General features: G+C 41.4%; 1 pseudogene; it reads right to left on the bottom strand.

Annotated features, from left to right (window-relative positions):
• Nucleotides 1–13,169: 13,169 nt before the first annotated feature.
• LOC139402239 (oocyte zinc finger protein XlCOF22-like) lies at nucleotides 13,170–15,469 on the bottom strand (annotated as a pseudogene).
• Nucleotides 15,470–18,507: the final 3,038 nt, after the last annotated feature.

Here is an 18,507-nt window from a genome sequence, read left to right as displayed (position 1 = left end):
TCGAATGTAACTAACTTCCTTTCTCATGTCACGCATGCAGGAAGGAAGGAAGGAATCAGGTCACCTCATGGCCTCATCAAGCATGAACTATTACTCAGGTAGTAGCATACTGCTTCTATGGGAAATGAAAGGGGTGAAAAGGGCAGAGGAGATGCGAATAGGGAGAAATAACATGGGTGTTTTCATTAGTCGAATTCAGTTGCAATACGTTGGGTCTGTTGCAAAACGTTTTGCCACTGAAACCGTTTACTCCAAACGGAAAACGATTTGCATCAACAAGAATTTCTATTGGACAAATTAAAAGGGATACTTCGGGGTTTTGGCAATGATGCTCTTTATCTACTTCCCCAGTCAGATTAACTCATGGATACCATTTTTATGTCTCTGTGTCCAGTATGAAGGAAGTTAGAGTTCGTTTTGTAAGCCAATGCTAACTAGCATTAGCGCAGCTACACCATAGACTTCAAGTCATTGCGCTAATGCTAGTTAGAAACTTCCTTCAAACTGCATGCAGACATAAAAATAAAAAATGGTATCCACGAGATCATTTAACTCTGGGGAAGTAGATAAAGGTCTTAATTTCCAAAATCACTAAGTATTCCTTTAAGGTAGGTCCCCTCCCAGTTGACTAAATATTTAGCAAAAATAATACAACTAATCAATACCTCTGGTGTGGAGGGAAGGACCTTCAGGGGTATCCAAATAGATTCAGCTGTAAACTGACCACAACTAATAACAATCATTTCATACCTTGATTACATTGGGACATGACATCACATCTTTTTTCCGTGTAATCATTTGAAATTCCTAAATTAAACACATTTCTAGTGATTTGTTTTTTTCTTTACCAAAATTAGAATCCCCCCCAAATAATAATATAGATACTCTGAAAGGCCCCCCCCCCCCCAAATAATCACTTGCTGGGTGTTTATTGAAAAGGTAATCATTCATTTTGGAAGCTGCCTTGCAAGATATCACTCTGGTCGACAGTTAAGTCAGCTCAAATCAAAGGTCACGTAGGTTAAGTACGTGGGGTAATGAGTAGGATGTGTTGACACATGCAAAAGTGATTTAATTTTTTAAAATAAAAAGGCTGTCTTCCCAATACAAACTAGTTTGAAAATTCAAACTATGTACTTTATGGAAAATATCTGTATGTTTCTGAACGATGCGTCATGCTGCTTTATTGACAATATGACCAAGTAGTGCAGATCGCGTTTCAATATGTGCATCCCTCACCGGCTTCACTCGGGTCACGTGACGGACCATAGCCCAGTGTAACCCAGGCCAGTTTAATCAAATCCCCTCCTAAGTGTCACGACCCTTCACCACAAGTTGATTTAGCTGAACCTGCTGTGTTTGTGCTGGGATGGAATTAAAGCCTGCACCACATGTGGATGGGCTGTCCAGAACAGGAGTTACAGGCCCCTGATATACTGTTATTAACTGACAGATGTCATTAAGCAGTTGAGTAAACTGTCCTTATAAAACTGTTATTGTACATATGTCATATTTTAGCAGGGCCTTGGGAGGATCAGATAGTAACTCCTGATCCAATACATTTTAAGGGTGCTTTAAACGACTCAAGTCTGTGCTCGCAAAGTAGTCTTATCACCACAGACAGGCGTTTGGCTTAGACACCCCAGCGGCTTGGCTTATGTCAGCATTTCTTTTTAGACGAATCAATCCATTAAAATGTCAGCCAGTAAAAATCTAAATCTGGACATGAAATGTCAGATGCTTGTGGCATGGATCCACAAAACCACCAGTCTTGGCTCGGTTAATTCAGATCTTATTTTCCAGGTCACATGTCTCGCTGTAAATCTATTACGGTGTCAGCAATGGGAGAACCTTATGGTTGACTAATAAGGTCAATATAATGTGCTGGCCTGTATCGTATCTCTCTGTGGTCCACAGTAAAGGTATGAGGTCTTCACCTTTCAGCATGAAGTCAATGGAGGGATACATATAATATTAATCTAATACATTCACAAGGAGAAACAGTTGGATCAAATGGGGAGCTGTTGTGTTTTTCAGCAAGATTTACACATCTTTAGACAAACCTGTAGTCAACAGTATTACCCCCTGCCAGTGACCTTCTCCTAACATGGCCGTGATCCAAAACTAGGTGTCAGAAATACATGCAGCCTGAAGTCGTTTATAGAGTAGTGGCCCGAGGGCACACACTTAATGTGTTGTGAAATGCAATGTTTTTATCTCATATAACTGCCTTATTTTGCTGGAGCCCAGGAAGAGTAGCTGCTGCTTTGGCAGGAACTAAATGGGATCCATAATAAACCCCAGGAAGAGTAGCTGCTGCTTTGGCAGGAACTAATGGTGATCCATAATAAATACAAGCCCAGTTATGTCAAGTTGGCTGGATGTCCTTTGGGTGGTGGACCATTCCTGATACACATGGGAAACTTGAGTAGGAAATACCCAGCATCGTTGCAGTTCTTGACTCAAACCGGTGCGCCTGGCACCTACTACCATACCCCGTTCAAAAGTACTTAAATATTGTCTTACCCGTGGCACACATACACAATCCATGTCTCAATTGTATCAAGGCTTAAAAATCCTTCTTTAACCAGTCTCCTCCCCTTCACCTATACTGATTGAAGTGGATTTAACAGGTGACATCAACAAGGGATCATAGCTTTCACCTGGTCAGTCAGTCATGGAAAGAGCATGTGTCCTTAATGTTTTTAATTTGAAGGCAGCTTAATGTGAATACTGGGCAAGAGGTGTGTAGACTTTCGCTAGCGACTGTATATACAGGTTTAATATGTGAATTCTGACCAAATAGGTTCAATATTGTAAAATCATTTTAATTGTGGTAATATAATGACCCAAGTATCTCACCTGCATCTGGATGGAGTAGTCCTGCTTGTAATTGCAGTAGTCCTTTGCTGTTGTTCAGGGATTGATTTGCACTTTTTGCACCAAAGTACGTTCATCTCTAGGAGACAGAACATATCTCCTTCCTGAGAAGTATGACGGCTGCGTGGTCCCATGGTGTTTATACTTGCGTACTATTGTTTGTACAGATGAACGTGCTACCTTCAGGCATTTGGAAATTGCTCCCAAGGATGAACCAAACTTGTGGAGGTCTACAGTTTTTTTTTTCCTGACGTTGTGGCCGATTTCTTTTAAATTTCCCATGATGTCAAGCAAAGAGGCACAGACTTTGAAGGAAGGCCTTGAAATACATCCACAGTAGAGGTCGACCGATTAAATCGGAATAGCCGATTAATTAGGGCCGATTTCAAGTTTTCATAACAAACAGTAATCTGCGTTTTTAGAAACCGATTATGGCTGATTACATTGCACTCCACAAGGAGACTGCGTGGCAGGCTGACTACCTGTTATGTGAGTGCAGCAAGGAGCCACGGTAAGGTGCTAGCTAGCATTAAACCTATCTTATAAAAAACAATCTTAACAATCACTAGTTAACTAAACATGGTTGATGATATTACTAGTTTATCTAGCTTGTCCTGCTTTGCATATAATCGATGCGGTGCCTGTTAATTTATCATTGAATCACAGCTACTTCGCCAAACAAGTGATGATTTAACAAGCGCATTCGCGAAAAAAGCACTGTCGTTGCACCAATGTGTACCTAACTATAAACATCAATGCCTTCCTTAAAATCAATACACAAGTATATATTTTTAAACTTGCATATTTAGTTAATATTGTCTGGCAACATGAATTTCTTTTAACTAGGAAAATTGTGTCACTTCTCTTGCGTTCTATACAAGCAGAGTCTGGGTATATGCAGCAGTTTGGGCTGCCTGGCTCGTTGCGTACTGTGTGAAGACCATTTCTTCCTTACAAAGACCGTAATTAATTTGCCAGAATTGTACATAATTATGACATAACATTAAAGGTTGTGCCACGTAACAGCAATATTTAGACTTAGGGATGCCACCCGTTTGATAAAATACGGAATGGTTCCGTATTTCACTGAAAGAATAAAACGTTTTGTTTTCGAAATGATAGTTTCCGGATTTGACCATATTAATGACCTAAGGCTCGTATTTCTGTGTGTTATTATATTATAATTAAGTCTATGATTTGATATTTGATAGAGCAGTCTGACTGAGCGGTGGTAGGCAGCAGCAGGCTCGTAAGCATTCATTCAAACAGCACTTTCCTGCATTTGCCAGCAGCTCTTTGCTGTGCTTCAAGCATTGTTCTGTTTATGACTTCAAGCCTATCAACTCCCGAGATTAGGCTGGCAATACTAAAGTGCTTATAAGAACATCCAATAGTCAAAGGTATATGAAATACAAATGGTTTCGGGAGAAATAGTCCTATAACTACAACCTAAAACTTCTTACCTGGGAATATTGAAGACTCATGTTAAAAGGAACCACCAGCTTTCATATGTTCTCAGGAAGGAACTGAAACGACAGCTTTTTTACATGGCACATATTGCACTTTTACTTTCTTCAACACTTTGTTTTTGCATGATTTAAACCAAATTGAACAGGTTTCATTATTTATGAGACTAAATAGATTTTGATGTATTATATTAGTTAAAATAAGTGTTTATTCAGTATTGTTGTAATTGTCATTATTACAAATATATATATTAAAAATCGGCCGATTAATCGGTATTAATGGCTGTGGAACACCACAGCCAGAACCTGGGGAATCCATGGGCTTGGGTTCAGCCATAGTAGGCCCATGTGGTAGGTGGATCTGTAGGTGGTTTAGTCATAAGAGGCAGTGAAGGGTGAGTTGCACATAGCTAGCTGACGCTACATTCCAAATACATTTTCTAAAGTCGTAGCTTATTAGCTAGCTAGCTATAGCAAGTTGTTAAAATTACAACTTCTCTCACCACAGGTTGAGTTAACTTTAATGACTTACTACGCAATGAGACATTTATCCAATTGTTACCCAAACGTCATCTATTATTTACTCTGAGGTGATCTATTATTATCCATCTATTATTTACTCTGAGGTGAAATCAGACTGCATTGGAGTCATTGGACGAAGGTATCTTCTGTACGGGGTAGTTTTTGATTACACACCTTTTTTAGGGTTAGGGTTCCCACACAGCCATATCTCCATGTTACTGCACGTGTTTGCAAAAGACAGAAGGACCACCTGTGCTAATTAGCATGCTCCTAGCACCTGTGTGTAACGGAAGAAGGCCGCCTAAAACGTGTTGTAACTAAAAAAAAATACTGTCAGCTGAAACTGTGATAAAGCCGATTACAACAGTGTAAATTTTGCATTTATGAAATTATTTTTGATGTCATATGAAAGTAGATGGCTTTCTGTTTCTAAAACCGTATCGCACTAGAGAATCGATTCACGTTTATATGGCTGTTTTGGCTGCCAGAGCCAGTCTACTTCTAAAAATACCATAAGGTGCTTGGACCTTAAGAGTAAGGGTAGGCTCCTTAAGAGTACATATTAGGTTAGCTAAATAAACATCTTCTAACAAAAGGTGGTGATATATGCGTCGCCTTTTACTCTGCTGGTAACACAACAAGCTAGCTAAAAGTATAGTAGCTAGATATCTGCCCTTGGTAGACATCATTCCACAAATTTGACTTTCACTGAGGATTTGCAATGGGAGTCGGGGTTTATTTACGCTCATAAATAGCTCAACAGATCATAAACTCACCTTTAAAAGTTGTAGAGTAGCTAAGATTAATTATCGTCCATTGTTGACAGGAAACGAGAGGAAAACTATCAGGAACGTAAGCTTCCGCTTTCTACTTCTCTTATTCTATGGTATAAAGGCGTTGACACAATTTGAATGTGCATGCCGCCACCTACTGCATGGTAGTAAGCTAGAGAACAAAATAAATGTCAATTTGCAGAAAAGGGAATTGTCCCCCACAATGGGCACGTCATAATACCCATAAAACCTAGCGATCAATCACTGGAATGGTTCCAATCGTCTTTCCACCATTCATTTTTCACATAATGAATTTTACAAACAATGTCAGCTACCATCAGGGGTGAAAGTTAGGCGGTGAGGTCCGGAATGGTGGGGGAACACCTTACAGTAAAACGTGAGCCTATCACAATAAAGAAAACATTAGGTTATTACACCATTTTTGTATCATTACTGCATGTCAGAGTCATGAAAAATGAACATAGGTATAGCCTCTGCTCCAAAATGCCATTTGGTTCGACGGGAACACTGACATTTTGCCAAAGCAGAGATAAGTGGCTGACACCAAGACTTGCACGGACAGCAGTGGAGGCATAAATATTGGCCTAATGACAAGACGTCATGACACTTGTTGGTGTTCAAAGGCTGGAAATATGTTGCTAGTGGGTGAACGTGTGTGGGTAGCCTAGTAAAGCAGGCATTTGAAGTGATTGTTTTACAACCAGATGAAAACATAATGACTGGTTGTGTTTATGCCACAATAAAAGGCAATAGATTTATAAAGTCAAATGACAAATTCTTTATGACTCACAGAGATGCTATTGAATTAAAAGGGATTCTATATGCAATTATATGACTAAGCCCCACGGCCCCCCATTAGGCAACCGCCTAGAGCGGTAGTTTTACGAGGGCAGAATTTTCCGTGCCCAAAAAAACAATGATAACTTCTCTCACACAGTGGCATGAGGGCTATTTAGGTGAGCGATAATGCCGCCCCATAATAACCAGTGCCCACTTTTGGCGCAAAATATTTAGGTTGTCCATGCCCAGCACGAGCTCTCTAGGGTGCTGTTGGAGAGACGCAGTCCTTCAGCGCTCCACCAACGCTCCATCAAATTAATTCAGTATAAATTCTGTAGTCTACGGTCGAAAGAGTAGTAGCCTAGGTGGTTTTACGGTAGCCTACAGACTGGAGACCAAATGTAGGGTGAGTATTGGTTAAGAGGGACAGCTGGCAAAGTGGGACACTTAAGCTTTGTAATGGATATATTTAAATGTATACAAAATCATAACCACCAATCAATGCCTGTGTGTTAGTGTGGAAGTATGTAAAGATTTTAAAAAATGGGTTCAATTGGTATGATGTCATCGTTGTGTGGGCGTGGCCTCCCGTCTAATGACACGTCTCTAGAGTCGTACTGGTAAGTAAAATGACAGTGTTCTGAGGTAAATAATGTAAAGGTTATAAAAGACACGAAGAAAAGATATTCAGTGTCTCATTACAACATATTTTGTAATGGGATGTAATTGTAAACAAAATGACTGTAAATTGATTTCTTACTAATCTCACCTTTTGAGAAAATGTACATTTTGATATGTGTCCCAGTATGCCAATCACCTACTGTCAAACTGGGACACCCTGTTACTGTCAAACTGGGACACCCTGTTACTGTCAAACTGGGACACCCTGTTACTGTCAAACTGGGACACCCTGTTACTGTTAAACTGGGACACCCTGTCACTGTCAAACCGGGACACCCTGTTACTGTCAAACTGGGACAGCCTGTTACTGTTAAACTGGGACACCCTGTTACTGTCAAACCGGGACACCCTGTTACTGTCAAACTGGGACACCCTGTTACTGTCAAACTGGGACAGCCTGTTACTGTCAAACTGGGACAGCCTGTTACTGTTAAACTGGGACACCCTGTTACTGTTAAACTGGGACACCCTGTTACTGTCAAACTGGGACACCCTGTTACTGTTAAACTGGGACACCCTGTTACTGTCAAACTGAGACACCCTGTTACTGTCAAACTGGGACACCCTGTTACTGTTAAACTGGGACACTCCTCTAGGCCATTTTAATGCAGAACAAATCTTTTGGGGTATAATGAAATACATGTTTTCTTAACAGAAATACATTTTTTTAAAGGATAAAATGTTCAACTATATTTTCCTCAAATCTGCTGTCAGCTAGCTTGTAGAAAAAGCTAGAATAACTGCATTTTACTTCCTAGCTAGCGATATTCATAACCATACAGGTATATGATGACATGCGTGTTAACATTCTACAAGGAAAGAGACACATAATTAATGATTTAATCAGTAACTAGATCACCCACTTATCAAGAGAACATCCCTGGTTATCCCTACTGCCAATGTTCAGGCGGACTCACTAAACACACATGCATCTTTTGTAAATAATGTCTGAGTGTTGGAGTGTGCCCCTGGCTATCTGTAAATAATGTCTGAGTGTTGGAGTGTGCCCCTGGCTATCTGTAAATAATGTCTGAGTGTTGGAGTGTGCCCCTGGCTAGCTGTAAATCATGTCTGAGTGTTGGAGTGTGCCCCTGGCTAGCTGTAAATAATGTCTGAGTGTTGGAGTGTACCCCTGGCTAGCTGTAAATAATGTCTGAGTGTTGGAGTGTGCCCCTGGCTAGCTGTAAATAATGTCTGAGTGTTGGAGTGTGCCCCTGGCTAGCTGTAAATAATGTCTGAGTGTTGGAGTGTGCCTCTGGCTATTTGTAAATAATGTCTGAGTGTTGGAGTGTGCCCCTGGCTAGCTGTAAATAATGTCTGAGTGTTGGAGTGTACCCCTGGCTAGCTGTAAATAATGTCTGAGTGTTGGAGTTTGCCCCTGGCTAGCTGTAAATAATGTCTGAGTGTTGGAGTGTGCCCCTGGCTAGCTGTAAATAATGTCTGAGTGTTGGAGTGTGCCCCTGGCTAGCTGTACATAATGTCTGAGTGTTGGAGTGTGCCCCTGGCTAGCTGTAAATAATGTCTGAGTGTTGGAGTGTGCCCCTGGCTAGCTGTAAATAATGTCTGAGTGTTGGAGTGTGCCCCTGGCTAGCTGTAAATAATGTCTGAGTGTTGGAGTGTGCCCCTGGCTAGCTGTACATAATGTCTGAGTGTTGGAGTGTGCCCCTGGCTAGCTGTAAATCATGTCTGAGTGTTGGAGTGTGCCCCTGGCTAGCTGTAAATAATGTCTGAGTGTTGGAGTGTGCCCCTGGCTAGCTGTAAATAATGTCTGAATGTTGGAGTGTGCCTCTGGCTATCTGTAAATAATGTCTGAGTGTTGGAGTGTGCCCCTGGCTAGCTGTAAATAATGTCTTAGTGTTGGAGTGTGCCTCTGGCTATCTGTAAATAATGTCTGAGTGTTGGAGTGTGCCCCTGGCTAGCTGTAAATAATGTCTGAGTGTTGGAGTGTGCCCCTGGCTTGCTGTAAATAATGTCTGAGTGTTGGAGTGTGCCCCTGGCTAGCTGTAAATAATGTTGGAGTGTTGGAGTGTGCCCCTGGCTAGCTGTAAATAATGTCTGAGTGTTGGAGTGTGCCCCTGGCTAGCTGTAAATAATGTCTGAGTGTTGGAGTGTGCCCCTGGCTAGCTGTAAATAATGTCTGAGTGTTGGAGTGTGCCCCTGGCTAGCTGTAAATAATGTCTGAGTGTTGGAGTGTGCCCCTGGCTAGCTGTAAATAATGTCTGAGTGTTGGAGTGTGCCCCTGGCTAGCTGTACATAATGTATGAGTGTTGGAGTGTGCCTCTGGCTATCTGTAAATAATGTCTGAGTGTTGGAGTGTGCCCCTGGCTATCTGTAAATAATGTCTGAGTGTTGGAGTGTGCCCCTGGCTAGCTGTAAATAATGTCTGAGTGTTGGAGTGTGCCTCTGGCTAGCTGTAAATAATGTCTGAGTGTTGGAGTGTGCCCCTGGCTAGCTGTAAATAATGTCTGAGTGTTGGAGTGTGCCCCTGGCTAGCTGTAAATAATGTCTGAGTGTTGGAGTGTGCCCCTGGCTAGCTGTAAATAATGTCTGAGTGTTGGAGTGTGCCTCTGGCTATCTGTAAATAATGGCTGAGTGTTGGAGTGTGCCCCTGGCTAGCTGTAAATAATGTCTGAGTGTTGGAGTGTGCCCCTGGCTAGCTGTAAATAATGTCTGAGTGTTGGAGTGTGCCCCTGGCTAGCTGTAAATAATGTCTGAGTGTTGGAGTGTGCCCCTGGCTAGCTGTAAATAATGTCTGAGTGTTGGAGTGTGCCCCTGGCTAGCTGTACATAATGTCTGAGTGTTGGAGTGTGCCTCTGGCTATCTGTAAATAATGTCTGAGTGTTGGAGTGTGCCCCTGGCTATCTGTAAATAATGTCTGAGTGTTGGAGTGTGCCCCTGGCTAGCTGTAAATAATGTCTGAGTGTTGGAGTGTGCCTCTGGCTAGCTGTAAATAATGTCTGAGTGTTGGAGTGTGCCCCTGGCTAGCTGTAAATAATGTCTGAGTGTTGGAGTGTGCCCCTGGCTAGCTGTAAATAATGTCTGAGTGTTGGAGTGTGCCCCTGGCTAGCTGTAAATAATGTCTGAGTGTTGGAGTGTGCCTCTGGCTATCTGTAAATAATGTTTGAGTGTTGGAGTGTGCCCCTGGCTAGCTGTAAATAATGTCTGAGTGTTGGAGTGTGCCCCTGGCTAGCTGTAAATAATGTCTGAGTGTTGGAGTGTGCCCCTGGCTAGCTGTAAATAATGTCTGAGTGTTGCAGTGTGCCCCTGGCTTGCTCTACATGTATAAAACAGGAAAATGGCGTCTGCTTTGCTTAATATAAGACATTTGAAATGATTTATACTTTTACTTTTGATACTTAAGTATAATTAAAAAACAAATACTTTTAGACTTTTACTCAAGTAGTATTTTACTCGGTGGCTTTCCATTTTGCTTGAGTAACTTTCTATTAAGGCTATCTACACTTTTACTCAAGTATGACAATTTGGTACTTTTTCCACCACTGACTTTGAGTATTTAGTACAACCAATGCATTTCAAGGTGTTCAGTCATGCATTTAAAATGTACCACTTAACCTCCTTCCTCTTGGCAGGTGTCCTATAGGCGACTCTATTTGTGCTGCCAACAGTGAGCTAGCTATGTATTTAGCAATTCAATGTTTTTCCAGTAAATAAAATGCACACTGAGTGTTCCAAACATTAGGAACACCTACCTAATATTGAGTTGCACCCCCATTTTGCCCTCAGAACAGCCTCGATTCGGAGGATTGCGTTCCACGATGATTCTGGCCCATGTAATGATTCCCACAGTTGTGTCAAGTTGGCTGGATGTCCTTTGGCTGGTTGGCCATTCTTGATACACACAGGAAACTGTTGAGCATGAACACCCCAGCAGCTTTGCAGTTCTTGACACAAACCGGTGCTCCTGGCACCTACTACCATACCTCGTTGAAAGGCATTCACCCTCTGAATGGCACACACACAATCAATCCATGTCTCAATTGTATCAAGGCTTAAAAATCCTTCTTTAACCTGTCTCTTACCCTTCATCTACACGGATCGAAGTGGATTTAACAGGTGACATCAACAAGGGATCATAGCTTTCACCTGGATTCACCTGGTCCTCTTTGTCACAGAAAGAGCAGATGCTCCTAATGCTTTGTACACTGTGTATAAAGCATGAAATAATTCATTATATTCTTGATACATTGTTCCCCTAAGGACTACTGCCACTACCAGAACACTAGAGAATGAAAGAGCTAAACTGTATGAAAAGGCCAGGCCAGTCACTGATAAAGCAAGCTCGCAGAGGGAGTTAGACTCGTTAGTGTAGCTGTGTGGCTGGTTTTTTTGTTGTTGCTGCAGTGCTGCTAATGTAACGGATGTGAAACGGCTAGCTTAGTTAGCGTGGGCGCTAAATAGCGTTTCAATCAGTGACGTCAGCCGCGGCTTTTGTGGAGCGATGGGTAACGATGCTTCGAGGGTGACTGTTGATGTGTGCAGAAGGTCCCTGGTTCGCGCCCGGGTATGGGCGAGGGGACGGTCTAAAATTATACTGTTACACTAACATCAGAAGCTGTTGTTTTTTGTTCAGTCCTGAAATAGCGACAACCATGTTTACAATACACCGCTATCATCATGCCAGCTTTATAATCAATATACAATACTAAAAGACAACTCCAACGCAACACTTTCAATCCTCTACTTTGATCACCATTATTTTTAGTATATAAAATAGCTACGTTTATAACATGATACCCAGGTTCAAATGTCACACTATACAATAATCTAAAGGAAATTGTTCCTTCACCTCCACCATAATAACCATAATTTATTACCAGACATCCAGGCTTTATTACAGGATACTGAAGGTTTATAACATGTTACCAGGGTTGAAGTGGTAAAACAATCGATTGTGTAAATGCTGAGCACTGATCCAGATGATCAGAGACAAGACTCCCTGCTCTACTGTAGAATAACAGGTGAGGTGATGGCTAATACAAGACTCCCTGCTCTACTGTAGAATAACAGGTGAGGTGATAGCTAATACAAGAACCCCTGCTCTACTGTAGAATAACAGGTGAGGTGATAGCTAATACAAGACTCCCTGCTCTACTGTAGAATAACAGGAGAGGTGATAGCTAATACAAGACTCCCTGATCTACTGTAGAATAACAGGTGAGGTGGTCCTTTGCAGCTCAGTTGGTAGAGCACTCTGCTTATAACGCCAGGGTAGTGGGTTGGAGTCCCTGGACCCCCCATACGCATGGCTGTAAGTCGCTTTGGATAAAAGCAGCTGCTAAATGGAATATATTACCTACATTATAAATGTTAATGTAGACTTTTTATTTGTAAATCATCACTATGTCTAATAAATCACTGTGTTTATTTCATGAAAATAACTCCAACTATATTGTTTATAATTTATTTCCCTGAGCCTCCTTTAGCTGTTGGAATTCTCAGTCTGATTGTGGGGGCCTGTTGACACAAATGGAAATATATTTACATACACAGCCCTGATTGGTGGATAGGATCGCCTATAGACTCTAGAACAGGGATGGATCATCATCGAGATTCAGATATTTTTTTCTCGGGAGGATGGTCATGGGGCCAGAACAAATTGAATACAGGAAGCCCAAACCGATAACAATTTTATTAAAACATAATTTCAAATCTTGCTTACATATATATATGTGATCATATACAAATGTATCTTAAGCGTGGGAACAGATTTTCAAAATTCAAATCACTTGGAGCTGATTGGCTGGTGTTTTAAAGTCTAATCTCCTACAATAAAAAATGATACATTATTATATTTTTTTGACCAGAAAACTTGGGGTCCAATCAAAACCACCCGTGGGCAGCCAGTTGGGGAACCCTGCACTAGAGCCTACCCCACAAACCTCTTCAATATATGAGGATACATGTGCAAATAAAAGATGATTGGTCAGATCAGATTGTGATGTCATGCTCTGGGGCAAATACTCTATCCCACCCGAATAGGCTGAAAATCCAGGCAAATATATATATACTTTTAAGTGTTGACTTTCTTCTAAAGCAAGAGAACTCTGTGCGGTGTCAGGGCTGTGATACTTTAACTGGTGTGTCTTCAGACTTGATGACTGACTGAAACGTTTCCCTACATTGAGAGCATTGGTGAGTTTTTTTCTCCTTTGTGAGTTTGCTGGTGTCTATTTAGGTGGTGCAACAGACTGAAAACCTTTCCACAATGGGAGCAGTGGTGTGACCTATTTTCTGTGTGAGTTAGCTGGTGTGTCTTCAGACTTGAAAACTGACTGAAACTCTTTTCACACTGGGAGCAGTGATAAGGCTTCTCTCCTGTATGAGTTCGCTGGTGTGTCTTTAGATCTGAAGACTGATTGAAACTCTTCCCACACTGAAGGCAGTGGTAAGGCTTCTCTCCTGTGTGAGTTCGCTGGTGTGTCTTTAAGTAGCTTGAATGACTAAAACTCTTTCCACACTGAAAACATTTGTGAGGCTTCTCTCCTGTGTGAGTTCGCTGGTGTATCTTTAGATCTGAAGACTGATTGAAACGCTTCCCACACTGGGAGCAGTGGTAAGGCTTCTCTCCTGTGTGAGTTCGCTGGTGTGTCTTTAAGTAGTTTGAATGACTGAAACTTTTCCCACAGTGAGAGCAGTGGAAAGGCTTTTCTCCCGTGTGTATTCTAAGATGATTTTTCAGGGAATCAGGTCGCTTAAAGCCCTTCCCACATTGGGAGCAGTGGATAGGCTTCTCTCCTGTATGGATCAGCTGGTGTCTATTTAAGGTCTGTGAAAGAGGAAAACTCTTCCCACATTCAGAGCAGTGGAAAGGCTTCTCTCCTGTGTGAGTTATCTGGTGTTTCTTTAGTTTGCTTGGTGCCTGAAAACTCTTCCCACATTGACCACAGGGGTAAGTCTTCTTTCTTTTGATAGTCTTTTTGCGTGGTATGAGGTGAGTTGGACACACGGAACTGCCTCTGCAATCTGAGCAGGGGTGGGGCCTACAAGTGTGGTTTCTCAACTCCTCTGGCTCATAGAAACTAGTGAAGCAGTCCATGCAGTGGTGATGTTTCTGTCTTGAGTTCCTCTGTTCGTGTTGTTGATGCTTTCCTGATGCTGTGGAACTGGGCTCACTGTCTGAACCTGGGTTGGAGATCTCTCCTGTGGGAATATGAACAGATAACGGGTTAGAATCATGAACAGAACATTGGAGGGGATTTAATAGTCTTGTTGATGCAAGCAGACACACAATAAGAGTTTTAGAATCCCCTGTGGCCGCCAAGGCACAAACCTCTCTCCGTACTCCACACCTGAACTTACCTGGGTCAGTGATACTATCTAATGCTGCCTCCTCTTCCTCTAGGTCTGGATCAGACACGTCCCTGTTCTCCTCTTCCTCTTTGACTTCTCTCTCCTCCTCTTCTTCTAGTCCTGTCTCCTTTTTGACTTCTGTCCCCTCATCCTCTTTCACACCTCTCTCCTCCATCTCCTTGATGACTGCGTTCTCCTCCAACTCTTCTTTGACTTCTGTATCCTTGTGTTCCTTTTCAATCTCCATCTCTTCCTCTTTGACCGCTCTCTTCTCCTCCACCTCCTGTTTAATCTCTATCTCCTTATGGTCCTCTTTAACATCCATCTCCTCCTCTTTGACCGCTCTCTTCTCCTCCACCTCCTGTTTAATCTCTATCTCCTTATGGTCCTCTTTAACATCCATCTCCTCCTCTTTGACTGCTCTCTTTTCCTCCACCTCCTGTTTAATCTCTATCTCCTTATGGTCCTCTTTAACATCCATCTCCTCCTCTTTGACTGCTCTCTTTTCCTCCACCTCCTGTTTAATCTCTATCTCCTTATGGTCCTCTTTAACATCCATCTCCTCCTCTTTGACTGCTCTCTTCTCCTCCACCTCCTGTTTAATCTCTATCTCCTTATGGTCCTCTTTAACATCCATCTCCTCCTCTTTGACTGCTCTCTTCTCCTCCACCTCCTGTTTAATCTCTATCTCCTTATGGTCCTCTTTAACATCCATCTCCTCCTCTTTGACTGCTCTCTTCTCCTCCACCTCCTGTTTAATCTCTATCTCCTTATGGTCCTCTTTAACATCCATCTCCTCCTCTTTGACTGCTCTCTTTTCCTCCACCACCTTTTCTTCTTCTCCTTTAACTTCTATCTTCTGATCTTCTACTTTACGTTCTCTCTCTTCCCCTATCACAATCACATTGACTTCCAGTGGTTGACTGCAGTCCTCCAGCTTCACTGACACCATCTCTGGACCCTGCTGAGAGCTTCTCTGGGCTGGAACACCACAGCCAGAACCTGGGGACTCCATATAGACTTGGGTTCAGCCATGGTAGGCTAGTAGGTAGGTGGATCTGAAGGTGGTATAGTCATGAGAGGCAGATAGGAGAGTGAAAATCACCCTCCACTCTAAGTCAAGTTACATTCCAAACACTGATTTTCTAATGTCACAGATAGCGAGCTAGCTAGGTAACTAGCTTCCATGTTTCTCATCACAGGTAGAGTTGGCTTGCTAACTAACCAGAGACACCTAGCCAATTGTTTTCAATTGTTTTCGTTCCGTATATCTGGTAACTTCTCTGAGGTGAAATCAGACTGCATGGGTTCTACCAGGTAGCCTCAACTTGAGTTAGCTAAATAGCTACTAAAAAATATAGTTGTACTGTATATGTTTCGCCTCTCAGCTAGTAATAGGCTGGACAATAGAATGAGTCAAAATTCACCCAAGGCTGAAAAACAGCAAAAGAACGTTGGCTTTGCTGGAACACTAGCGCGAGCCCATAGCAAATTAATGGAATCGAATGTTCGCAGAGCTTGTTTTGACTGGAGTGATGCTTAGAATTCAATTTTGCCTAAATGGCAAAAAAAAAAACGATCCTTTTTATTTTACCACTACAATCTGTTCCTCAGATGAAACTGGGGGAAAAAACAACTTATGTAGAAAGTAAATATCCGCACCTCAATGTTGTCAACTGTGCTTATGTCAGCGTAATGAGAAAGTAGGGAAAAATGAAAACGTAGGAATATTTCTGGTCTAGTGATCGATGACAAACAAGCTCGCTGCCCAGACGTACATAATTACATTTATTTTATTTAACTAGGCAAGTCAGTCAAGAACAAATTCTTATTTACAATGATGGCCTACCGAGGAACAGTGGGTTAACTGCCTTGTTCAGGGGCAGAACGACAGATTTGTACCTTGTCAGCTCGGGGATTCGATCCTTTTGGTTACTAGTCCAACGCTCCAACCTGCCGACCTCAGATTTCCATGAGTATTTTTGTTGTTGTTTACATTTTAACTATAAACAACGTGAGCATGTATCATTGCCAAAGATAGCGAAGCAGGCATTGTGACGTGGAACAATAAGCTAGGAATAGAACGTTCGGAAGGCAGGTTGGTGCCACGGTGCTCAATAGAACTAATAGGAGCTGGCAGGGTGAAAATGTCCTTACAATAAGGCCTGTTTTTTCGTGATTACTTCAAATTGACAGCAAGTAGTTAGGAAATATGGTCATATTATTAAACTGGGCTCCACGACGGATGCAATGAACTAGTTTTTATCAGAAAAAAAGCGTTGTTAAAAATGTCATGTTTCCAGCCTGCTAGTAAGAAAACAAGCTCCGTAGCTAACGCTACGTTATTGGCCCTCGGTACCCGCTATTACACTATTTGCTCTATCACCGACGATTGTCAATGGAAGTCATGCTTTAGGCGCGCTCATAATTAGTTCAACATATCACAAACTCACCTTCAAACGTTGTGGCTAAAAGTCTTTATCGACAGTTGTTTGACTGAGTAAGAACACGCAAGGTTAAAAACCAAGGATGTAAACTTCCGGATGCGTTCTTCTTCTTCATTAAGGGCGGAATATATAAAACAATGGTGTATTACCGCCATCTGCTGGATGGGATGAAAAGTAAGACTTCTTGTTAGTTTGGCAAATTTAACACATGCGGGGTGGGGAGTCAATGTTTCCAGTATATCCCCGCAAGGTTGGAGTTAGCTATATAGCTAGATAGCTATATATAATAACGAGATACTCATGTCTCCGTCATAACAATGCGAGTCGTTGTCCAAAAGGCGGTTTAGACTGTTTAGGCTGTTTAGAAGGTCTATTACTGTGTTTAGAAGGTCTATTACTGTGTTTAGAAGGTGTATTACTGTGTTTAGAAGGTGTATTACTGTGTTTAGAAGGTGTATTACTGTGTTTAGAAGGTGTATTACTGTGTTTAGAATGTGTATTACTGTGTTTAGAATGTGTATTACTGTGTTTAAAAGGTCTATTACTGTGTTTAGAAGGTGTATTACTGTGTTTAGAAGGTGTATTACTGTGTTTAGAAGGTGTATTACTGTGTTTAGAATGTGTATTACTGTGTTTAAAAGGTGTATTACTGTGTTTAGAATGTGTATTACTGTGTTTAAAAGGTGTATTACTGTGTTTAGAAGGTGTATTACTGTGTTTAGAAGGTGTATTACTGTGTTTAGAAGGTGTATTACTGTGTTTAGAAGGTGTATTACTGTGTTTAAAAGGTGTATTACTGTGTTTAGAAGGTGTATTACTGTGTTTAGAAGGTCTATTACTGTGTTTAGAATGTGTATTACTGTGTTTGGAAGGTGTATTACCAAAATGTTCACACTTGAGGACAGTAGGGGATGCTAATTGTTATGGAAGTCTATATCTGCTGAAAATCTATTAGATAATGCAAATTGTCTAATGATAAATCAATATCACATTCGTCATTTCTTTCCCCATTTATGTGGGCATAATGTCAATTGAACCCAGAACTAAAGTCTCACATAATTTGGTCAGATGCTCGATTACCATGTATGTTTAAAGTCATCTTTTTTACAATACATTAATATTTGCATAATATGTGATAACATTCATATACAAAAATAAGGTTGGTTGTTTCCTTAGAACTTTGTTCTGAGAATTTCCCAACAATCTACAAATTTTTCCCTTTCAATTGCTACCATGGTTATTGCTACCATGGTTATTGCTACCATGGTTATGCATACATATGTCTCATGTCTTTTTCTTTCTGAAACATTTACATTTGGACCTGTCCATAGTTTAAATGATCATGCTGATGTTTGGAAGGTCCGTCCCTGTGATCCATAGTTTAAATGATCATGCTGATGTTTGGAAGGTCCGTCCCTGTGATCCATAGCTCAGTCTATGAATTGTGAGAGTGGTTACATTTCTCCAGCCTCATCCCTCAGCTGTTTACCATAAAAAGGGAACGCTTTGTTGGGGAAAACACTTTGTTGATGTTGGAATCCCAGATTGCTCCTTTAATTAAAGTACAATATATTATGGTATGAAAAAGCTGTTTGCTGAGTAATAAATCCACAGTCACAAAGGAAG

The sequence above is a fragment of the Oncorhynchus clarkii genome, unplaced genomic scaffold (assembly GCF_045791955.1).
Source record: "Oncorhynchus clarkii lewisi isolate Uvic-CL-2024 unplaced genomic scaffold, UVic_Ocla_1.0 unplaced_contig_1333_pilon_pilon, whole genome shotgun sequence".
Classification (NCBI taxonomy): domain Eukaryota; kingdom Metazoa; phylum Chordata; class Actinopteri; order Salmoniformes; family Salmonidae; genus Oncorhynchus; species Oncorhynchus clarkii.
The sequence above is the reverse complement of the archived record's forward strand: the minus strand, read 5'-3'. Positions and strand labels throughout refer to the sequence as shown.